Source organism: Monodelphis domestica, chromosome 1 (genome assembly GCF_027887165.1).
Source record: "Monodelphis domestica isolate mMonDom1 chromosome 1, mMonDom1.pri, whole genome shotgun sequence".
NCBI classification, from domain to species: Eukaryota; Metazoa; Chordata; class Mammalia; order Didelphimorphia; family Didelphidae; genus Monodelphis; species Monodelphis domestica.
The window spans coordinates 81,848,755-81,874,192 of NC_077227.1; the positions used below are offsets into that span (position 1 = coordinate 81,848,755).

Genomic DNA, 25,438 nt, shown 5'->3' on the forward strand with positions numbered 1-25,438 from the left:
CTCTAAAGTTAAGTTGCTGTCTTCTGCTCTCTCAAAGCTTTTAGCTTTCAGCTGCTGGACTTTTTCTCCACTAGATTTTTGCTTCTTTCTGTGGCTAGATTTTTGTCTCTGCTGAATTTGCTGCTGCCTTATTCTAGATCTTTTTTTCTTTGGCTAGTGGAACTCCTTTCTCAAAGAAGGAATGCTGCTACTACTTTAAAAGATTTTCTGAGCTTTTATGTTGTTGTTAGGGTAGGTCCCTAGCCTCACCCAATCATTATGTAAAAGAGCTCAGGTCCAAGTCTTTCATTTGTACAAGTTCTCATGCCCTAAATTCCTCAGCTGCACCCATGTCACTGTCCCTTTTACCAAAGGATTGTCATTCAATAGAGGGGCTAAGTTGAGTTTTAAATACAAGGCTGGTGAGTATTTACTGTGGATCCTGTTAGCATATTTCTTGATTCCTTCAGTAAGGATAAAGAAGGAAAATTTTTGTGGCAACACAAAGATAGGGGCAACAAATTTAAGGGTGGGGGCCAGTGCCTGGTGGAATTGATTAATTATAGGGTTAGTACTGTAAAAAGAAAGTGAGTCCAGAACAGGGTAGATAGACAAGAGAGAACAGGGGAAGAATTAGAATGACTAGATGTTATAGTGTGGGTGAAGTAGAGTGAGGCAAGAGAGAAGGACATGAGATTATGAGCAGTTTCATTTTAGAGTTCAAGATAAGGTAGAACAATTAGTGCTATGGGGTGCAGAAGTGAAGGGGGGGCGGGGTTGCAAGACTCCAAAACTTAGCTTAAAAGCAAAAAGAGAAATTTATTAATTTGGAAGGTAATGTTGAATCTGGCCAGCATAGGTGGAAGCCTGCCTCCTGAAAAGCTGCTCCTTGGAAGGACAGCATGAATAGAAAAGCTGTGCCCCAGAGGACATAAATTCTGGGGATTTTATACTCTTCACAACTGTGACTCTGGAGCAAGGGCTTGGGGGTAGGGTGGTTCTCTCGATTTGGAGGACAAATGGATGAGGTATGTCTCTTTGTCCATTTCCAATCAATGGGACAATCAAAGGAGGATAATCCTCTCAGGGTCAGATGTTTTGGGTTGGGAGTCAGAGGGTGTAAGGGAGCAAAGGAATTTCCCTGATAATAGTTTGCCTGAGTTTCTGGGGGTACAATGCCCATGCCATTAGGAGTGATGGCAAGTTCTAAATTATGACCATTCCTATGAAGGACTGAGATAAATTGGATTATGTAGATCATAGAAGTGGAAGATATCAGCTTGTTCTATCAATTTCCTCAATTTCTATCACCTCTACTTCAGGCATGAGCATTGTACCCCCAGAAACTGGAAAACTATTATCAGGGAAATTCCTTTGTTCCCTTAGGCCGTCTGACTCCCAACCCAAAACACCTGACCTTGAAAATTACCCTCCTTTGTTTGTCCCATTGAATTGAGATGGACAAAGAGACACCTCATTCATTCATCCTCCAAATCAGGAGAACCACCCCCATGCCCTTGGGCAAACCTTCCCCCAACCCTTTGCTCTGGAATCACATCCTCATTGCTGTAAATCTAAAAACCCCAAAATGGAGGCATTCTAGGAGCAACCCCCCAGGTCTAGCTGGCTGAAAGTTTTCAACATACTAATAAATCTCCCTTTACCTTTAAGCTAAATTTTGTGGTCTTGCATTCTTGCAAAAGGTATCCTTCCTGAACCCCCGGGGTTCACCTCTGCACCCTACAACACTTCCAGTCTCTCAGATCACAGAATTAGTTATACCTTAAGACTCCTGCCTCACACTCTCTTCAAAACCAATAAACAAGAAAACAAAAAACTTTCCTTGTCCTCAATGAATTTAATTCTATTGGAATTCTTACACAAGTTAAGCATGGTACAGGTGTTATCTTGGAAATAACACAGAACTATTAGTCAGAAAAACCAAGTCTTTTAATCTGGATAAGGATAAATCCATTATTTGGCCCTTTACCCAGAGTTCGGCACCACAAAAACAACTTTTTTAGGATGCAAACCCTGGACTCTGGGGATGGTATCCCTAGGGAGTGCCACCAGGCTAGTGACTCGCTAGGAACAAGAGAATTTCGGGAACCTATATACCATTTGGGGAATCCAGGGATAGGGAAAGATAATTGACATCACTATAGATGCAAAGAAAATGGGAGTGTTCAAACTGCAGTGACAGGATACAATCAAGCTTGGGAAAGGAATCATAGCTAGAGGATGGATGGGTGTTAAGAGAAGGGGCTGCTTACAATGGACACTAAAGGATGGCGCCTGCCCAGGTGTGGATCTTCTTGGAAAAAGGTCTCTGATGCAATAGGGGAGATTACCTAAAACAAAAAGGATCCTTAGCATATGCTTAGTCCCACTCCTCTAGGATGGTCATTCCCCTGAGGGTCCCCCACTCAGTCTGAAACTGCTAGCCTTAGATTCCCTTCAGGGTGGATTCCCATGGGAACAGGGAACAAACTTTGGGGTCTCCAACCTATAAGCTAGTCCTGAAACTTGAGGTTCATCAGATCCCACTAGGCCACAAGTTCAGGGTTCCTAGACTCCATGTTGACCCCCCCCCCTCTTTTGATCAAGACCAAACAAACGGGTAATGCTATATGGCATTTGTAGTAGAAGCTGGGTAGATAGCTTGTAAACTAAGTAAGATGCAAGGCTGGAGACCCCGCTGTCAATCAAGGAGTTTCAAAAGGGAATGTTCCCAGGAGTTGGCAGTTTGAGCTGATGGGGGGAGGGGACTTTGTCTCTGACTTGGAGTCTTTCAGGAGGTTAGAAACTGGCTGAAAAGACCCTGGCGGGGCTGACATGGCTCTGAGCAGTTGAAGTTGACAAGGAGAAACTTGGCTTAAGTTGGTTGTCTCTTCAAGAGAGTTGAGCTGGCCAGGAGAAACTGTTTTTCTTTCTGGGAGCTGAGACCTTGATGATTTTGTGAGAAAGACAATGATTTAAAAGTCCTCCATTTCCCTGTCTAAGAGTCAGTTTGTGACTGGACTGCTTTCTCAATCCTTCATTTAGATTAGGGACTTCCTCATCCCTCTTACCACCCCATCCCGTTATCCCAATAAACCCCTTGACTGAGAAAACAACTAGAGTATCTTTATAGTTCACTCAGGAGGGAGGGAAGAAGCCATAGGCTTCAAGAAGATTGGGAGGTGAGGGAGGCAAAAGGGAGAGGGTTGGTTAAGGGGGGGAGGAAGGAGGTTAGGAAATATCCCCTGTGTAGCAGTATCCCTGTTCTACCTCCATTACAAATAAGCAACCTCAGGTTCCATTAGCAGGTCTCTCTAGTCACAAGCCAGAGAACAACAGTCATTACAAGAAGTTCCCCTCGGTTTACCTTCTCCATTTCAACAAGAAGCAGTTTACTCAGTTTACCTATCTATTTCAATAAGTAACAGGTTACCTTCAGTTTACAGTCTCCATTTCAACAAGTAGTAGTTCTCCGTTTATTATTCTGTTTCACATTGGATTCCATTCTTAAAGGTGGGAAAGCCTAGGGATACAGGGTCGGGCAATTGGCATTTGGGGGCATTCCCCAATGCCTTCATCGCATTGACATTTGAGCCAGAAAGGCAGGCAGTCTGCCTTTGGCAACAACTAACAATCAAAACACTACCCCATTTCCCAAAGTCTTAAGTCTTTCACATCTGATGGGTCTGATATGATGCCTTCAGCCTCCTCTATCGAAGCAGACTTCTGTCTTCCTGCAGACTCCTTTTGTACCAGACGGCTTCTTTGCTGCTGCAAGAACAAGAGAAATCCATAAACACATTCTTTAACAGGACTTTATCAACTCCATACAATGCTTACTCACTACAAAGATTATCCTGAGTTACTAACCTTAAATCTGCAAACCCATCGTATTAATTTTAGTAATGTCTTTTCCTCCATTATAAAATCATGTCATTTACATGCTTAATCAGAAAGATTGCCTTACTTTAGCAAAAATAATATAAAAACCCTACAAACTATAGAAGTATAAAAGCAGAAACAAAATCCAGATCACAGGTTATTCAAGACTCTGTAAATCTACCTCGTTTGTGCCCCACCCCCCAAAAAAGATTGTCTAGTACCGAGTAAACATTTTATCACCCAAAAAAACCCCAAAACCACATTAAAAATGACTACATGGCAATTTGAGCTTTAAAACTATTTTAAAAGTCAAATTTAAGTTGCAATATTGGAATGAACTCCAAAAATTCTCAAGATTAAAATGCTTCTAATTTTCCTTAATTTCAAAACCTCTCACATCTTTGGGGAGAGGGAGATGCTTGGGCTTTTGAAATTGTTTTCATTCACCTTTAATTACTTAACTATAACCATGCTTAAATAGCTTAGGATTTTTACTTCTATTAACTAGTATGAAAAAAAAAAGTTGCAACTGAGTCAGCTAATGTAAAGTCTGTAGAAACTTATCACTGCCTTGAAGCTTCAAAATGTACTTTACTGGTACTGGGGAGCAAATCAGTGTTCTATCAGAACCTTGTTTATTAAAAATGCTGCTTAGAATCTACTATTTATGTGCAAGGCCTCCCCCCTTCCCCCTTCTTGGCACTAATATTTTGCCAGGTTTTCCTTATGACCTAAAATCTTCCTTTTAAGAAAAAGGGACTTCTTTGAATTGCTTACTCATTCATAATGGCTAAAATTTCTATCTGCCTCCACAATTTCCATATTCTATGTCTTGCCTTCCAGAGGCTTCCTTCATCATACAGATTACAGAAAATTTGCTATTAACAGGAGAAAAGTGGGAAGTGACTTAAAATGAGGGAGGAAAAGCTCCGGTAATTTGGAGTATTAATGCCACTCGTAAATTGGCAATGATCAGTTATCTGTAGAACTTGACAGAAACTTTGCCTTTCCAATCACCCTTGTGACTGTATCAATAACCAATTTCCTCCATAGCATTTCTTTTCCCAATTATCTTCCCATACAATTCATCCTTAAGATGGCAATTCTAGATTTAAAATAAACTTAATCTTCTATTACTAACAATTATTTCTAGGCTCTGTCATTCTTTCCTAACTTCTTCTGATACCACTTTGAGACAAACTAGCACTCTGGAATCTGCTGCAAATTCTCAAATTAGCAGATGTTACTTTCAAACCTCTTAACCAGGTAAAATGCTCCTATTTTATACTTTCCTACTTCAACTAAATTTGGGGAATAGCTTTGTCCTTTTTAGGTTCCCTACTTAAAGGGACTGCTCAGGGGAAATAAAATGGTCTGTTTTATGTCTGTTACAGAAATATTTCTAAAGTCGATGAAAATGATGAGAAACAATACTTATCCGGATTCAGTATCTTGGGGCTCCTTCGGATTTTCTCATAGATGTCTTCAGGAATCCTTCAGATTCTAGGCTGCAGGGAAATCTGGTCCAGGCTTGCCAAAAAGGCTCCTAAGAAACATCTTGAGGTAAAACTTAACTTTAATAGGTTTTAATCATTTCATCCACACTCCAGAACTGGGGTGGTAAAATACAGGACATTCCTAGAAATTTCTTTGGGGTGTTCCAGGTGAGAAATTCCATTAGCAGTCATGTGCCAATGATCATCAAAAATAATGCTCACAAAACCATTAGTTCTCTCCACTTAAAAAGGAAAATTAGTTATCAGTATTTGCTGGTCTTTAAACAAAAATCCTATCTATTGCACTCTGGAAAATTACCTAAAAATTCCAAAAATCAGGTTATAGTTCATGATCCTTTTACTTTTTCAAAAACTAAAACCCCCAACATTATTTTTTAGCTTTGCCTCCAGTCACTTTGGCCTAAGGCTTTAAACTGCTCCTTTTTGAGAGGAAATTTGTTGGTCAGTTTTAAAATGTTCAGGGTTTCTTTACCATTTAAAGCGATGCCTTTCCCCCAATATTTCTTGTCATTTACAACAATTCAATGACCAGTCAGGTCTGTAGTTGACCATCCTAAATTGAACTTTGAACTTTCTTTACTCCAGAACTCACACACGTTAATATTTAAAAAACCTTGCCTTTTTTGAAACCAATTAACAGCTTGAAAAAAGTGAAATTATAGCACTCAAATAACCAAGTTAATACCCAGAATAAAATGCGTCTTATTACCAAGATTAAAAATTAACTGCTTTTGATATACAATGGTTTTCACCGTAACCCTTCAAGGCCAGAGAAAAGCTAATGTGTAGTTATTTTTACACGAACTCACAAAAGCTGGAGACTTTGGGGGGAGAAACCTCATGAGGACTGAAAGCTACCTTTGCGCTGTTTTATCTTGCTTAGCAGCTTGGGGCGGTCCCGTTGTACATGCCTAAAACTATTGCGGTAATAGCACCTTCTGCCCCAATCCCCATTGGCTGGATACATGGAAAGAGACTGCTTAGTGAAATCGGAAGAAACCGGTCCTGGTTCCTTTTGCTTCCACTGTTCTATCTGTAAATCAATGATTCGATTTCTTTTCTCAGCTAATTCTTCTGCCTCTTTATCTTTCTCCTCAACTAGTATTTGTTGGAACTTACTGGCCAAGTAAACTAGATCCGAGGTGGGTGTTAGATTCCAATCTATTTTCCCTCGCTTGAGAAGGTTAGCAAGGGTTCTGTTTAATCCCTCCACATAGAGAGTGTTGAAAATAATTAAAGCATCTGGGTTGTCTGGGCTAAGCCCAGAGTTCGCCCAGAAGGTAATTAGGAATCTATTATAAAAATCGAACACAGACTCCCCAGGATTCTGAGTGCAAGCTAGAATTTTTCCCCAATTTACCGACTTTGGGAAAGCCTTGGGGATTGCTTCTAGCAAAGATTCTCCAATCTTCCTAGCCTCCTGGAGGTGACTTTCAGGTCCTTCCTTTCTGGTCATCAACTGATTAATATGTTCTAAAGGGTTTTCCCAATTAGCAATTTTAAACCAGTGATTGGCGTCTCCTGGACCTACCAATATGTGAACTAGCTGGTAAAGGTCTGATAGGTCAGGCTGATAAATAGAAAGAGTCAACTGAAATTCCTTGGCAAATTCTATGGGGCTTTCCCTAGCCTTTGGGAATTCCTTGGCTATAGCTCTGAGTTCTGATTTTGTCCAAGGAGTAGAAGATGCCTGCATTGCTTCGGTTTCTTCTTTTCCCTTAATTTTAGAGGGAAGCGGGGGAATGGGTGGCCCCGGTGACCCTAGGGGCTCAGACGTGCTGTCTAAAGGGGTTGCTGGATTGCTAGAGCTTTTCAGAAGCTCCTTAAGGTCCTCCACCTCGTTCTGTAATCTCGTTATCTGCTCTTCAGTAGTCTCCCTACTCCTTTTCTTAGTCTGCTCTCCTCCCTCAACTTGGTTCTCTTCCACACTTACCTTCTTTTTTTTACTCTTACCCTTCTCTCGATTCATGGATTGTTCCATCCTGGACTTTCTTAGGGCATATTCTTTGAGCCATTGGTTGAAGGCTTCTCTTTCATCTTCTTCAATCTCTCGACCTGCTTCACTTAAAACAGACTGTAGAAACAATATCTTTTCCTCATTAAATGAGCCCCACCTTGGCCAGCTTAACTTGGGTTTAGACTTAGTTAATGTCTGCCACTTATTTAAATATTTGCAGGTACCTGGTCCATATAGTATGGACATGAACTCAGCAGCGGTCCCACTGGGGGGGCTCGCTGGGGCACTCGTGGAGAAGGGATTGCCCATTTGGTTCCCGATTAAAGAGAGGTTTGTTTGCCGAGTTTGGCTTACCTAACCAAACCCACCCAGCCGATTCCTGACTGAATTCAATGGGTTCTGGTGGGTACCGCACGCCTGATTATCAGCTAGTGAGCAGCTTAGTCAGCCACAACTTCAGCATCCTGGCTGGCTCGCCATTTGTTAACTTGGAAAAAACACAGAACTATTAAATAGTCAGAAAAACCAAGTCTTAAATCAGGATAGGGATAAGTCCAATATTTGGCCCTTTACTCAGAGTTCGGCACCACAACTTTTTTCAGGGAGCAGACTCTGGGGAGGTTATCCCTAGGGAGTGCCACCACTCTAGATGACGACTCCGAGGAACAAAAGAATTTGGGGAATCTATATACCATTTGGGGGCAGTCCAGGGGCAGGGAAAGATGACTGACATCACTATAGCTACAAAGGAAATGGGAGTGTTCAAACTACACTGACTGGATACAATCAAGCTTGGGAAAAGAATCATAGCTAGAGGCCAGGGTGTAAGAGAAGGGGCTACTAACAATGGATTCTAAAGGATCCTTAGCATATGCTCAGTCCCACTCCTCTAGGATGGTCATCCCCCTGAGGGTCCCCCACTCTGTCTGAAACTGCTAGCCTTAGATTCCCTTCAGGGTGGATTCCCATGGGAACAGGGAACAAGTACAAACTTTGGGGTCTCCAACCTATAAGCTAGCCCTGAAACTTGGGGTTCATCAGATCCCACTAGGCCACAAGTTTGGGATTCCTAGATTCCATGTTGACATAGGGTAGGAAGTAATGGGGGCTGTTAGATTTAAATTAATATCCTATAACTCCAAGTATTATATTTTACAAAGTTTATTAGTAATCGCTTGAAGTAGAAGAAATAAAAGAACAAAAGTAAAAGCCTGAGTAAAAGCCAGGTGAGTGAAATTCTGCTGCCTGGCACTCACCCAACCTCCACAAACCTCATTCCCAGAAAAAGAGAGAAAGGGCTGAGCTACACTCAACTTTTATTTTCCCTACTTAGTACATAATGGGATAAGAAACATGGGAAGCTGGAATTTAGAGTTCTGGGGAGCCAAATTCTAATTACAGGGCAAAGGAGAAATTCAGACAAATTTTCTAGAAATACATAAAGAGGGAGAGAATACTTTCAGCTGGGGAGAGGGGGTGTCCATCAAGAAAAATAAGAGGGTAGGGAGTCTGAACTGAGCCTTGAAGGAAGATAAGAATTCCAAAAAGGAGAAATGAGGAGAAAGTACCTTCCAGGCATAATCAAAACCTTAGTGAATGCATGGAAATGGGAGACAAGGTTCTGAGGCCAGCATGGTGATGTGGAAAGAGTCCTAGATTTGGAGTCAGAAGATCTGGGCCTGAGCTAGACTCCATTTCTTTGAGATACTACCTGTATAACCCTGGGGGAGGGAGAGAGATTAAGCATTTATTAAGCCCCTACTAGGTGCCAAGCACTATGCTAGGACCCATACAGATACTATCTCAGTTATTGAACCTTTCTGGGCTATGCCTTTCCTGTGAAACCAGGGAGCTGAATTGCTTTCTATCTCTAAATCTATCATCGTGTAATCTTATGTATATGAAAGGCACCTGGGAAGAGGACCTCTAGTGGGATGGTGCAAAACTCATTGAAAAAAAGGTGATGGACTAAAGGTGCAGAATGAGATCTACATCTTTATAATTTGTATTATAAGGGATGGGTTATTTGGGTGCGGGTGTGGGTGTTTGTGTGTGAAATCTGGGAAACAGGGTTATTGATTGTGATGTCAAAAAAAAAAGAAAGGAAAAGAATGTCAAGAAAGCATTGAAAAAAATCACAAATGAGAACAAAAGTTCAGAGGAATATACTGATAATCAGAACAGCTTTAAAGGTATGTGTTGAATTTATTATGTACTTTTAAAAGTTTCATTTGTTCCTCACCTCAACATGAGGAGACAAATTCTATTATTATTCCCATTTTATAGTTGAGGCAATCAAGACTGGTTAAGTGACTTGCCCAGGAGACATATAGGTAGTAAGTGTCTGAAGCTATAAATAATATAGATTTATAGTTTCACCTATAGTCTTCTTTTTCTACTCTTCTTTGCATATGCACATGTAAATGTTTGTTGGTATTAGTCAAGGGCAAAATAGCAAAAAAAAAAATTTTTTTTTTAAGAAAAGGAAGAGAGGGGGCAGTTAGGTGACTCAGTGGATTGAGACCCAGGCCTATAGACAACAGGTCCTGTGTTCAAATTAGATCCCAGACACTTCCTGGCCATATGATCCTGGGCAAATCACTTAACCCCCATTGCCTAGCCCTTACAACTCTTCTGCCTTGGAACCAATCAATACATGGTATTAATTCCAAGATGGAAGGTAAGGGCTCAAAAAAAAAAGAAAAAGAAAAAGGAGGGAGAGTGACCTGGAGGTCTATAGATAACAGCAACCACAAGGACCAGAACAGGAAGATGAAGGGTACCTCAAAGAGCCAAAGTTATTGAATGATGGTGGCTAAAGCAGTTTGGAAATGGTAAATCTAACTCTTCCTCCTGCGCCAGTATCTTAGGAGCCATGAAAGAAGGAACAGCCAACCCTAGAGGGGCATATAAGGAGAGACATGGTTTCTTTCAGAGAAAGCCAGCTTTCTGTTAGCAACAGAGAATGGAAAGAGAATGAAAGAAACATAGCAGAAAAAGAGTTTAACAATAGAATAGGTTCTACAAAGTATAATGGAATGGGAGAGGGAAAGAGGAGAGCCCTAGAGGGTTAGAGATGAGAGGGCTTTTTAAAGTATTTTTGTCTTGACAGCATTTGTGACTTTTTGAATGGCAAAACTAAGGGATCACAAGGTCAGAATTTCTTAGCTATGAAATGGGGAAAGTGTTAGCTGATCTCAGGACACTCTTGAAGGGAGCAGTGTTTGGGAGGGCAATATGGCATCTATAGTCCCAGGTACCATGGATCAGAAGAGCCTTTTCCTTCTTCGGTTCCTTGCCACTATAATCTTTATGAAGGCTCTGAGCAGCAGTAATGATAGTAATATACATTTCTTCACTTTAGTTCAAATTGCCCTTACCTTCCTAGGTCATGTAGTAAAGGAGGGAGGAATAAACCCTTTCCCCTTGTTCTTCTGAAGTTCACACCTTGCCACACACTCACCTTGAATGATTCCCACCATCTATTTCCTAGAAGTCATGCAACCAAGTGGAATGAGAACTTTGCAAATGTATGTTATCAGGGGCCGCTAAGTGACTTAGTGGATAGGGCACCAGACCTGGAGTCAGAAGGATTGGGGTTCAAATCTGGTCAGCTGTGTGACCCTGGGTAAATCACTTAACCCTCTCATTGGCCTATTCCTTTCCCTTCTGTCTTGGACATATTACTGAAACAGAAAATAAGGGTTAAAAAAAAGTATATTTCCTCATCTCAACTGAGTCCTCACTGCAGCAAGAAAATCCTTTTATTTCTCATAATCAATTCTCTGTCAAGAATCTCATTCCTGTTTCTGCTCCCAACATGAAATGATGACTATACACTATACTCTTCTGAGAAAAGAGAGACCATTCACCAGGAGCTCTCTCTGGTTTCCTTTTGGAACTTTTCTGGCTAGTAGAATTGGCCTTCCTACTGTTTCTCATACCCAACATTCCATCTTTGGTCATTCTTTTGCTCTTTTCTTCCATATATAGAGTGCTTTCCCTCCTTGCCTTTGTCTCTTAGGATCCCTTCTTTCCTTCAAAACTCAACTCTAGTTCCATCTAAATAACACCTCACCAGCTGTCTTGTGTTTATTTTTCTTTTTAATATATAGTTGTCGAGGTCCATGATGTTTCCCCTGGTAGAGAGAAGGGATTATTCCTAGCGCAGTACCTGGCACAGAGTAGGTGCTTGTTGACTAATTATTTGATTTCTGAGATGGGAGCCCAGGAGTTGATCTGGGTATGACAGGAAGATAGATGGAAGTGGTGTCAGAGAAATTCTGGTATTAAAGGAGGCCTTTAGCCCTGGGATGCTTAGACACCCAGTCCTTCTCACCATAATGTGGGGGGGGGGGGGGAGCGGCATGGTGTGGTGCAGTGCGACGCAACGGGGCAGCAGTAGTCTGGCCTGCCAAGCAAGAGAGAGAAGGGGGTTCTGGCTTTCATGATGCTCCCCTTATTCTGCCAAGACAGACTCAGCTTTTTACTTCTGAGGGTACATTAGCCCTTTTCCCAATCTTGTCGAAGTTTACCCACCTAATAAACCGGTAGGAGTAAGTAGGACTCCAATACAGGTCTCCAGCCTGCAAAGCCATTCCTCTTCCACCTTTTAAGCTTTATGGTAACTGAAAATGGAAGTGACATGGGCACTGTACCCCAGAAACCCAGGCCAACTATTATGAGGGAAACTCCTTTGCTTTGCATCCTTGTGACTCTTAACCAAGAAACACCCAATGACCCCACCCAGGGTCCTGAGATGTTTACCCTCTTTTGTCTTCTAGATTTAAGGTAGACAAAGAAATGAATCTTTATGCCTCCAGGCAGACCCCAGTCAGATGACCACCTCACCCCACCAAATGCCCGAGGGACTAACACTCACTCTGGTCTCCTCCACACCAGGACCTAGCATCTAAAGTGTATATAAACCCCAGAACTGATGTCGTCTGGGGGACAGCCTCTCCATCCATGCTGTCCCCTTGGGGGAACAGCCTTTCCTTTCATACTGTCCTCCTGGAAGAACTGCTCCCCATCTTGCTGTTCTACCCTTCTATCCTCCTGGCCACTCTCAACATTACTTTCTAAATTAATCTCTTTTTTGTTTTTAAGCTAAGTTTTGGAGTCTTGCATGCTTGCAAAAGGTATCCTTCCCAAACCCTAAGGGTATCCTTCCTGCCCATAACAGAAGAATTTAGGCAGAGACAATTTTCTAAAAAAAAAAAAAATCCCCCAAACTTTGAACATTTAGTTGATGAGGATTTCATATTAAGCAAAGCTAGTATAATTATTCTGAACTGGGGCAAGGTGGGAAGTGAAGAAGCAAAACTTTCATTGTATTTCATTTAATGCCTAGAGTCCTTAAAGGAGAACATTTCCCACACACCTATAATAGTTAGAGTTAGTCCTATCCATAATTTCATCATCCCTTCAAAGAAGCAGACTGGTACCTCCTCTGTAATTTCTTTTTCTTTTTTTTTTAAACCCTTACCTTCCGTCTTGGAGTCAATACTGTGTATTGGCTCCAAGGCAGAAGAGTGGTAAGGGCTAGGCAATGGGGGTCAAGTGACTTGCCCAGGGTCACACATGTAGGAAGTGTCTGAGGCCAGATTTGAACCTAGGACCTCCCATCTCTAGGGCTGGCTCTCAATCCACTGAGCTACCCAGCTGCCCCCTTCCTCTGTAATTTCTAGTGTTATCCTCCTGTAGGGACTAAGAGTTTAGGTGATTCAGAGGTGGTCACGCAGCAGGTATTTACACCCACGTCTCTCTGATGTACCATGCGGATCTTCTATAGCTTGGAGATAGCAATAACAATAACAACAGATACAGAAATGTACATAAACATACATACATAAATATATAATCATTACAGTTTGTGTTCCTGTCATCTTTTACAAAGAGATAGTTTACAAAGCACCTTCCTCACCACAACCTGTGATTTAGATAGCATGGCCATTACTGGGCCAGTTCTAAAGAGAAAAAACTATCTCGGAGGGATTAAGTACCTTCTTCAAGGTCAACATTTAGTAAGTAGCAGAGCTGAGATTAAAACCAATGTCCCCTGTCTTTAGATCTGTCTTTAGCTCTTTTTACTCCACTTATACTGCGTAGCACTTTAGGGCTTGCAAAACTCATTTCTCAGAGCAACTTTGTTAGTGCCAGTATGATTAGCCACATCTCACAGATGAGGAAATTGAGGTTTTACAGAAGTGAAGTGACTTTATCCCCCCCATTTTATGACATTTACAAATGTCATAAAGGAGGGCTCACCCTCCTTTGTAACTGTAGTAAATATATGTGGTTGGGACCCACAATAGAAAGATAAGGCCGCACTGGGTATCATCTGAATAGATACCTTATCTGAAAACTAGACTGCCCTAAGAAGGGAAGAAGAAGAGAAACTACAATTTCCACCTTTGTAGAAAGTAGGAAGAAGAACTTGCAGACTACCACCAGCCTAGCAGGAAAGAAGCAGGAAGGAGCCGAGGATGCTATGACTGGGTGATCTCTCTTTCACTCTCCTACTTCCTGTATCTCTCTATCTTACATCAAATATCTGGAGCTGAGGGGACTGATAAAAGGCTTCAGAATAAAAGACACTGCCCTTAATCATCCTTAGGGAAGGATAACACTTAGCTTACTGATCCATCTTCCTTGCCCTTAGCCAAAAAGCTGTTTATGTAAATGAGAGTGTCAAGGAGGAAATCTAGAGATCCCCAGTTTATTTAGTAGGGAAGTAGAAACCCCAGGTTTTGACCTTGTCACAGGAGAGGTTTCCCCCTGAGGGAAGATCCCACTTCACCAGACAAAGGCATCCACTTCAGGTGGGAGATAAGCCCCACTCCAAGTCCAGTGACTGGTGCTACAGGCAGCTGGTCAGTCTAGCAAGCTGAGTTCGATCCTTGGAAGGAGGGTGTGATATACTGGGGGAAAGGCTTCTGGAGATGACTTCGGATGGGGCTTATCTCCCACCTGAAGTGGATGTCTATTGTCTGGTGAAGTGGGATCTTCCCTCAGGGGGAAACCTCTCCTGTGACAAGGTCAAAACCTGGGATTTCTACTTCCCTACTAAATAAACTGGGGATCTCTAGATTTCCACATTGACAAGAATCAAGAAGTTCTGTTGTCCTTCAGCCAGAACATTTCTTGTCCCCCTTCTGGAGTTTTCTTGGCAAAGATACTGGAGTGGTTTTTCATTTCCTTTTCCAGGTCATTTTACAGATGATGAAACTGAGGCAGTGTATTGTGACTTGCCCAAGATTGCATCCCTAGGGAGTGTCTGAAGACAGATTTAAACTCAGGAAGATGTTTTGCTGATTTCAGGTCCAGTATTCTATTCATAGCACCATCTAGCTGCCCAGGAATATCTAGTATACCTCTTTATCAAGATAAGCAATAAATACAAATAAGAAAAATAATACAGATTAGAGAAGGCAAAAGATACCCTGTGTTTGTGGCATAGTGGATAGCAGATTTATTTTCAATTATTTGATTCAAAGATTTCCCCCCAGTTATTTTTCTATAAAGTCTGTCCAATACTTAATTCAGTAGAGGAGGCCACACAGATCTCCTTTTCTTGACCTGAAAGTATCTTATACAAATTATTATATGCGAAAACTTACACATGTAATTATATGTCTGTGTATGTATGTATGTACATCTGTGTTTAATAAAGAGATTTAAATTAGACATTTCCATTGTGTTCAATAAAATGTGTTCTATTTTACATACAGGATTATTCCATTGCCATGTCCTTGGGTTGCACTGAGATATTGACACTTTTCCACTGATTTCCCTTCCATAGTGGCAGCTCCCCTTAATGAATTTACTTTTAAACTATCTGGCTGAGGGTTAAAGGAAGTTGTTACCACACTGCAAAACTAACCGATACATATCAAAATCAGACCTGAGACCGAAAACCTTTGAGAAAGAAAGTTAGAAAAAAAATTTTTCTTTCCCTAAACATCTTTTTATTTATTTTAGATTGTGGAACTTAAAAAAAAAATTAATGCTAGGTATTAACCATGGATAAAATGTTTTAAAATAAGGTGTTCATTATTCCTGGTCTTTATTCATTAATAATTATTCCTGAATATATTCAATAGGAGCATTTTTAGGTAAAACTTAAGACACAATAAATGCAGGGCATTTTCAGATATCTGGTCTGGGAATATAGTCTAGTATTCCTGAGATCATCCCTCATACAACACAGGAGCAAGATCTCTGTGTGACAGAGGCCTTGTGTCAAGAACAGAGTGCACTTCCTACTACTGCCTTCTATCCTAAGGAGAGAAGCTTAGGCTGACAGCTCTCCAGAGTGTTGAGTCAGAGGAGCCTGGAGCCAGATATTTTCACAGGCTGAGTCTCCTAGTGACCTGAGAAAACCTAGTCTACCCTGGCCTGAGCCCAGCATCCGTGGGCAGACACAACAAACAGACCCATGACCAGTTTTATCCTTGCCTGTCTCAAACACAGACAGATAAGATTTATCCTTTGGGTCAAAATCCCATAGAAGAAAACCCAAGGAAATAATACAGACTCCTCTATGAAAAACATTTAGGAATGGCAACTCAAGACCATCCTGTGAACGGAACCCCATATCCCATCCACTCCTTCCTCTCCACCAGAACTGTATCTTACTTGAATGCATACAAAAGTATAATTCCTATAGCACGCTTTCTCCTACAAAGGACCCCCAGAATTCTACCCCATGTTCAGGGCACTCTGTGGGTCCACACACATTCAAACTAATAATTCAAACCCCAACGGATGTATTTATTTTCTTCAGAGGAAACAATTAGTTCAAAGCACAGACATTTAATGAAATAGAATAAGGATCTTAGGGGCAGAGGGGGTAGCTCAGTGGATTGAGAGTCAGGCCTAGAGACAGGAGTTCCTAGATTCAAATCTGGTCTCAGACACTTCCCAGCTGTATGACCCTGGGTAAGTCACTTGACTCTCATTGCCTAGCCCTTACCAGTCTTCTGCCTTGGAACCAATACACAGTATTGATTCCAAGATGGAAGGTAAGGGTTTTAAAAAAACCAAAACTACCACTCATCTTCCCAAGTTCAAATCTGACCACAGACACTTACTAGCTGGGTGACCCTGAACAAGTCATTTTACCCTGTTTGCCTTGGTTTCCTCATCTGTAAAATGAGCTGGAGAAGGAAATGGTAAGCCACTCTAGCATCTGTCAAGAAAACAGCCAATGGGGTTATGAAGAGTCAGACATGACTGAAAACTACTGAACAACAAATAAATGCAAACCCATGCACAGTGTGTACATATTTGTTTATGTTCATATTCATGTCTGTGTATATATGCTTGTGTCTGAGTATGTATGCATGTAAATTTGTTTGTATACATGAGTACACGTATGCACAAATGTGTTTGTGTAGTATGTGTGTATATATACATGCATATCTCTTTCCATAGTGTTTTATTTCAGTAAACTTTTATTATTTATTAGTGGCAGCATTTAGAATGGCAGCCATGGTCCAAGGTATACTAAAAGGTATGATGGGAACCTTGGTTCTTCCATCCTTCTGTTTCAGGCATTTACTAATGTTGCCACCTTTTGCCTCAGCGCAACTAACTAATCCTTTTTGTGCATGTTCCACTTTGTATTTTTATGGTAACCCTCCCCATTCTTTTCTTTACCTGCCTTTTAAGATGTATTGATTTGGGGCAGGTAGGTGGCTCAGTGGATTGAGAGCCAGACCTGGAGATGGGAGGTCCTGGGTTCAAATGTGACCTCTGGGTACTTCCTAGCTGTGTGACCCTGGGCAAATCACTTAACCTCAATTGCCACTCTTTCCCTGTGGAACTGATGTACTTATCCTAAGACAAAAGTTAAGGGTTTAAAAAAATAAGATTTATTAATTTCTTCCTTCCCTTTTTTGTCTTTTTTAATGATTTTATGGCTTTAGGTAATTATACATTTAATGAAGGATATTTAATATTTTTAGGACCTAATCTATGTAATGCAATAATATCTGCAAATAGGTTTATTTAAAGAACCATGATATCAATAAAGAATTTTTCTATTTGGATCCTTCACATTAATACTACTACTGATGGATGCCCTAGGACCTAGGTGGACATGTGTCCTTGTTTTGTGACTCACCTGATATTGATATTCAGTTGGTTGCTAAACAGAATTCCTACATGGTTCTCTTTTTCATAGAACCTTGTATGTTTTTAACACATTTAGGAAAATAATCTGAGGCAAGCCTTTAAGGCATGTTGTTCTACTGAGTCAAATGCTCTTTTAAAAAACAGACATGACATTCTCTTCACTTTATATAACAAGACTATGAAACCAAGATTTACCATAGAAAATTACCTGCAAAAGCCCATCTGAGCCCTTCTCACATTTACATCAAGGATAAACACCCACAATATGTAGATATGACCGTTTCACAAAAACAGAAATAAGAAAGATAAGAAAAAATTGAGATAAGAAAGTGGGGCATATGGGTTTATAGTTGCTGATATTTTCTTGTTTTGATTTTTAGGTTAATAGTATGGCCAAATTTTTTTTTTCCATTCTTTTGGAATCTTTTCCATATTATATCTTCAAAATAGATCTCTAAGTATCATTGTAATGGAATGAATGACACAATTTTATTCTAATATTTGATTAGATTTAGCTTCTTTTCTCAAAATCTTAAGTGTTACAACTTTTTCACATAATACCAGAGGTGTTTAGTTGCTTCTACTATTATTAATGAACCTGGCAGATACGTTCTTTTTAACTTCATCATTTTTCTAACTTACCTAAAAATTATTTGGAATGATTGATCTTCGTTGGTCAATGGCCAATCTTTTTGTAGACTTGTTTTCTTCTCAGCTGCTTTTTGATATCTATGTGGCAATACACTCTCTATTTTTCCAGCAAACTCCTCTATAATATTTTGAAAATTAACTCCCTTTATAAAGGAATGCTGTACTTGGCTGCTATATCTCAGCATAGCAGCTAGATCAAGTAATTTCTGGATAGGTTTTTTTCTTAGATCCTTCCAGCCTCCTCATTGTGGTGCTTTGTGGCAGTGAATCTACTCTAAGAAATGATTCGATAGTCTTTACTTTTGTCTATTCCTCCCAACCTTTTTTTCATAATTACACAAATTATCTTCTCTTGTTGATCTTTTCATAATATTTTGATCTTTGCTTTACTAAGTTGATGATCTGATTGTACGTGGACAGCTAGTTATGAAATGACTCTTATATTAGCTACTAGTCAATTCCTGGCTATTAGTACATGGTTGATTTTTTTTTTTTATAATGACCATCACATCTAGTTCCTAACAACTCTTCTTGAAGAAAATACTCATGATGTGCCTGAATGAGTCTTCTGATTCTGATATCCACCTCTTTGGCTTCTTTCATTTCTTGAAGCCAAAACATTTTTTCAAATGTAGTTTTTCCCATTATTCTCTGTGTCCACTTTAGTATTGAAAGTCACAAAGGATAAAGATAGATATTGACATAGATATATATTATGTCTATATTGATTTTAAAGCTTCCCAAGGGGAGAGAAGCTTTAAGGTAGGAAGATAGAGGAAGGATAGAAGTTTTGGATACCACGAGGGGGATGGCGGAGCCAAATTATAGATATGAGGTGGCAGGAATGAGTCAGAAATCCAGGCCTTATTAATTATCAATAAGCCACAGCAATACTCCAATCAGTGGACTACTCAGAAGGCTTGTACCGTCCAGTGATCCAAACTTAATACCACACAGGTCGGAGAGATGCTAGAGAAAAGAAAATGCCTGGCCGAAGGCCAGGTCCCAGGTGAGAGAGATAGAGAAGGAAAGCTCCAGCAAGGACAGGCATCAGTGCGAGCTGAGATCCAAGTGAGGAAGAGAGAAAGGAGAGGAAAAGAGAGAGGTGGAGCCTGCTGCAGCTGTATTTAATCTCTTTGATATGCAAATATACACAACACATAGGGATGATTATCATTGGTTAATGACAAGATATAGGTGTGGTTTCTCTTAGCCAGGTGAGCACAAAGAAACCTATTTTCCCACCTAACCTGGGGGAAGCTGGGATCAAGGGTCAGAGGCTTTCCCAGCCATGTGCAAGACTGAGCATGCTCAAGACTGAGCATGCTCTCTTCTAAGACAATCTGTACATACTGTTTCCCTTGCCCCTAGACAGGTGTGGACTGCTACAGATTTAGTTTGAAGAATCTTATTAAGTTTTTTATATATGTATATATATATATGTATATATACATATATAAATAGTTTCTTTACTTTATCTCCTGCAATTGTTGTTAGCCCATAAGCTGAAACTGTCTTCAAAATGGTCTGTTTTGTGCACCCATTATGAACACTGCAAGGTGAGTTAACCTAGTATTTGGTAAAACCAACTCAACCAACTATTCTACACACTTCTTGGAGGAGAACCTATGAGTCACCATTCCATTGACCTGTAATATCTTTATATCTTCCTGCTTTATTTATAGTTAAAATGTCAGTATAGGTATAGTTCGGGTCTCTAGTAATACATCAACTTGCTACTGATTATATTTAAGAATATCAGTAGGCTTACTGCCATTTGTATTTTCACTGGCTCTCATTCTCTCATTCTTGGAGTGCTCTCCTTCTTCATTGCCTTTTGTCTTCCCTGACTTCTTTCAGATCCCAGCTAAAATCTCACCTGGTACAGGAAACCTTTCCTAATCCCTCTTAATTCATTTGTCTTCTCTCTGTTGATTATTTCCAATTTATCTTCTGTATGGCATGTTAATATATGGTCATTTGTATGTTGTCTTCCCCATTAGATTATAAACTTATTCAAAGCAGGAATTTTAATCTTTGTATCTATAGCATTTAGCACAGTGCCTAGTGGTGAGTGAATGATTCTTGACTGAATGATTAACAGTCCAAGAACTGTTTGATTCTTAGTCTCCTCTGCCCTCTTTTCTTCCATTCTGACATTGTAGAAATATATGGGAGTTGGGACAGCTGGGTTGTTCAGTGGATTGAGAGCCAGATTTGGAGACAGGAGGTCTGGGGCTCAAATCTGACCTCAGGCAATTCCTAGCTGTGTGACTCTGGACTAGTCACTTAACCCCCATTACCTAGCCCTTACCACTCTTCTGCCTTGGAACCAATACTCAACATTGAGTCTATGACAGAAATATGAGGATTAAAAAAAGAGAGAGAAATAGTAGCCACATAGGCATGAAAGCCATTCTGTTATGTTTCTCTAATGAGAGATTTTGCCAAATGCAATTGAAATGTTGCACTAGCATTAAAAAAAAAATATATATATATATATATATATATACATATATATATATATATATCAACAGACCTAGAAGAAGGCTTCTAGCTTATTGTAGATCTTTTATGGAAGATTTATGCATAGACATGAACAAACATCATGCAGGAGGAAAAGAGATGGATGGATTGTAGTCTGGACAAATGAAGGGGGGACCCATATCAGTGAATGACTGTGGATTCATCAAAGTGTCTGTTTTATGGGTTGGTTTGGCTAAAAAGTAATTATCTAGTGGCCAACTCTGGGGATTGTCCTCTCCATGCTTAGTTAGGCTGGTCCTTGGGAAGCACACATGATGAATTGCTTCTTCAAAGCTCACTCTTTGGGTAGAATCTATCAGAGATTGAATTCTATTAACATAGCTTTCAAGAATCATTTCCACAGTAATGGAATACTATTGTGCTATGATGAATGGCTTGATTTCTATATGAATTGGAAAGACCTCCATGAACTAAGGTGGAGTGAAATGAGCAGAGCTAGGAGAACATTGTACACAGTAACTGAAACATTGTGGGATGATCAAATGTAATGGACTTCTCTACTAATAGCAATGCAATGATCCAGGACAATTCTGAGGGACTTATGAGAAAGAACATTATCCACATCCAGAGAAAGAACTGTGGGAGTAGAAATCCAGAAGAAAATATATGATTTATCACTTGTTTATTTGGGTATATGATTTGGAGCTTTGACTTGTGAGTAAATATTTATCAACTGGCAACCAGTCCCATAATCCAGTGTTATTTTTTAATACAAATAGAGGTATTACTTCTTAATTACTATCAGTGACTATATCTACTTGTTTTATTTAAATAAGTACTGGTCAGCTACAGGAAATCTCCACTATTTAAGAACCTTACTTGGTACTAGGTTACTGCCATTGCAAAATTCTAATATAAGTGCTTCAGAAATAAACAAAAGCACTTTCAAAAATTAACCATTTTACAATCCAAAACATTACTTTAAATGTTTTTCTCTGTACTTAGAATTACTAAGTACAGAATTAGAATTACAGTTTGGAGTTGTTTTTAATTTTTTTTAAGCAAAGGTTAAACCATATGGAAATGGATTAAATATGATTCTCCCCTTGCTTTTTGTATCACATGGAAATGTATACCAAAATTAAAATAGAAAACCTACAAAATAAAAAGTAATATAAAGTTCACCCTATAAAAAAGATTATTACAAAAATGAATACTATGGAAATAGGTATTGAGTGATAATACATGTATAATCCAGTGGAATTGTTTGTCACCTCTGGGAGGGGGGAAGAAAGAGGGGAGGAAGATATGAATCATATAACCAGGGAAAAATATTTTTAAATTAATTAATTAAAAAAAGAATCATCTCCACAGTACAATGAGACCCTTGGAGCAGGGACTTTTGTGAAGGATGGCACTGAAGGACATTTTAAAAAATCATTTATTTTATTTGCCAAATACTATGTTCTGAGTCATTACTTTTCACCCGTTTCCAGCTATTATACATCATTGTATAGGATGCTTAAAGATAAAAAGAAAATCCCAATCAATTCTATAGTTTTAAAATGACTATTGCAAAGAGAAAAAAGAAGCAGTTGCTTTTTCACTTGTGGTTCTTGATTGATACTTTTTCCTATGTGGATGAGTGGTCTCTGATTTAAAAAAGGTTCCCCACCCCCTTCTCTTAAAGCCTATACAAGGCATAACCCAGATTGAATTGCTTGCCAGCTCTGGGAGGGAGGAGGGAACAAGGGAGGGGTACAATTTGGATCATATAACTTCAGAAAACTTATGTGGAAATTTATTAAAATTTTTAAAAATATATTTAAAAAATGAAAATGAAACCTATGCAAGAAGTTCAGTCAAATAACGTCTTTCCTCTGACTGCCTAATAATGAAGATGATGGTGAAATATATAAAAGGCAGGGAGGGGAAGGATAATTTTTAAGTTGTGTTATGCCCCAGCATTGATTTTAGGTACTGAGGCAAGCAGCTGCAACTGCCAAAGTTTAGCTTGCATGAGAAAAGGGGGATTGTCTATTTTGGGGTTCTAGCCAGAGTAGAACAGGTGCTGACTTCTAAGAATATCACAATTTACCTCCCCGGAGTCTACTGAAGCTTACCATAAGGATGGGGATCAAGGGACTTATAAGGTTATTAGGACAAGGAAGGGACGATACTTGCTTGATGCCCTTAAAACAATTCCAAAAGAACTTTCTGAAATAGTTGATGAGAAGGGCTCCCACCCATATTAAAATTAGAATTGCACCTGCCACATGGAACATTTGTTCTGCTTCTGAAAATACTAGAGAAGTAAGAAGACAAAAAACATTTTTCACCAGTGTTCTTTTGAGAAAATGGCTCCGCCATAGTTTGAGGGTATTTTAGATAAATGGTAATGGTGAAAAAAAATGCGAACAATTGGTTTAACTAAATATAACAACAACATATTCAGTCTGTGACTGATTTGTGACTATTTATGTGAGTTCCCAGTGAAGTCACAGGTCTGTATTATACATACATCACATATACACACATATAAGTGTATGTATATAAACATATGCATGTATATATATATAATTTTTTAAGTTAAAGAATTATGGAAAATGACAATTTATCTTTTTTTTACATTACTTAAATGTTAATTTTAATACAATGAAACACTTTTGTCTCATTTATATTACAAGTGAAAAATATATGTGGGGGAAGTTTCTTAACTAAATTAGAAGGTTCAGACAAAATAGTTTTGTTTAATAAAACTGGAAAACTTGTGCACAGACAAAATGTATCTAGGATAAGAAAGGAAGCAGTCAAATGGGGGGGATCTTTGTATTGAGTATCTCTAATAAGGGTTTGATATCAAAGTTACAAGAAAAATTCATAGGCATATATACACACAGATGTGTGGATATATATATATATATATATATATATATATATAATCTCTTTCCATCTCTCCCTCTCGCTCTCATATATATTTTATCATATATATGTATATATAATGAGAATGGTATAACCATTCCCAATTAGATAAATCGTATAAACAAAAAGTTCTCAAAAGAAGAATTCGAAAGAATGCCCCAAATTACTGATAAGGGAAAATACAAATCAAAACAGCCCCTTCAGTTTCATCTCACATCTTACAAATTGGCAAAAATGGCATCAGTCAGTGTTGGAAGGGTCGTGAAAAGATAGGCACACTGATGCTTTGTTGGTGGAGTTATGAATTGGTATAATCATTCTGGAAAACAATTTGGAATTATGCAAATAAAATGACTACAAATCCATACCCTCTGATGTAGAGATTCCATTAATGGGTTTATACTTAAGAAGAAAAGAAGACTGAAAAAAGAAATTGAAAAAAAAAATACACCATATATTTATAGCAGCACATTTTGTGATAGCAAAAGAATTTGAAACAAAATAGGTGCCCATCAATAGGGAAATGACTAAACAAATTATGGTACATAAATGTAACAGATTATTAATGTGCTATAAAAAATAATGTAGTGAATCAGAGAATCATGGAAAGATGAACTGATTCAGAGTGGAATAAGTAGAGTCAAGAAAACAAAATACACAATGACTGTAACAATGTCAACTGAAAAAACAACCGCATGCTTGCTTGTATGTGTGTGCACGCACATATACACATAAATTAAAAGTGAATGGTGCAAAATTATAAAAAACAAGTCTGACTCCAGAAGAGATATGAAAGGATACTTCCGACCTGATCCTGGTATTGTACATTGTACATCTTTTCAGACTTTTTCAATGTATTGATTGATTGTGCTGATTTTCTTCTGGTTCTTTGTCTCTGTCGCTCTTGTTTTTAAAAATACTATTCGTTATGTAAGATGGCTTTCTTGGAGGGACACTGGAAAAACTATGATGATATTAAAAGGAAATGACAATAATAAAATGTATAAAGAATAACAAACAAAAGATGGTGCTGAGGGCTGTCAAACCCACACTGACATGGTCACAGTTGGAAACTAAGGACTGCAAAGTGGTCCCTAGGAAAGACGAGACACCCACTGAACCCCTTCTATGTGACTTCTCCCACTAACTTCCCTTACTACTGACTAGGATTGTTGTTCTCTCCCCAATATGAGAGCAAATACTCACAGTATTTAAACATATGTCCCCCAAGGATCCCCCTAGAATAATACTCCAAAGATTATATTCATAGAAATAAAACCTAAAGATCATTACCTACCACTCCCTCCTTTCTCTCTCAGCAGAGTTACATTCAGATTCCCCACACCTACTGCAAGCCAAACACACAGGCACATTAATCACTCCTCTAAGCATAAGCTGCTGCAACACACTTCACTGTATCTGTTTGTGTACAATAATCAAGCAACATTGCTAAGGTGCTTTAATGAAACACAAGAAAAATGTAACATGAAAATTAAGAAAATTCCTGATTCTGGTCTGTCTTAAGTTACTCTTTAACCCCATACCTAGCTGTGAAATGTTTTGTTATCCATCTCCTAAGTAATTGTGATTGATTATGAAAGCTGATCAAAAGTAATAATGATTCTCTTAGCTGGTCATCCCACAGATCAGAGGGAACTGACCCCCTGGTTACCCTGCCTTTGTCATTTATCTCTATCACATATTTCTCTGTTGTAGCAACATGGTATGCAAGATGATCGTAGAATGTTAATTAAACAATCTGTTAGAACTTAATGTGACACATCCAATTACCTGCAAGAAATCATGTATATTGAAAAATGACTGTATGCCAGAAAAGCATGTAACCACTGAGCTATATAATAAACATGAAACCTGTGCCTGGCAGAACAGCTTTGTGATGCCT

At 39.2% G+C, this 25,438-nt stretch overlaps 1 long non-coding RNA gene across 1 annotated transcript; it reads left to right on the forward strand.

Annotated features, from left to right (window-relative positions):
- Nucleotides 1-3,304: 3,304 nt before the first annotated feature.
- Nucleotides 3,305-15,022, forward strand: LOC130455029 (uncharacterized). The gene is made up of 2 exons (XR_008912807.1): nucleotides 3,305-5,424; nucleotides 14,545-15,022. It is a non-coding gene; the product is annotated as an uncharacterized LOC130455029 (long non-coding RNA).
- The last annotated feature ends 10,416 nt before the right edge of the window (nucleotides 15,023-25,438 follow it).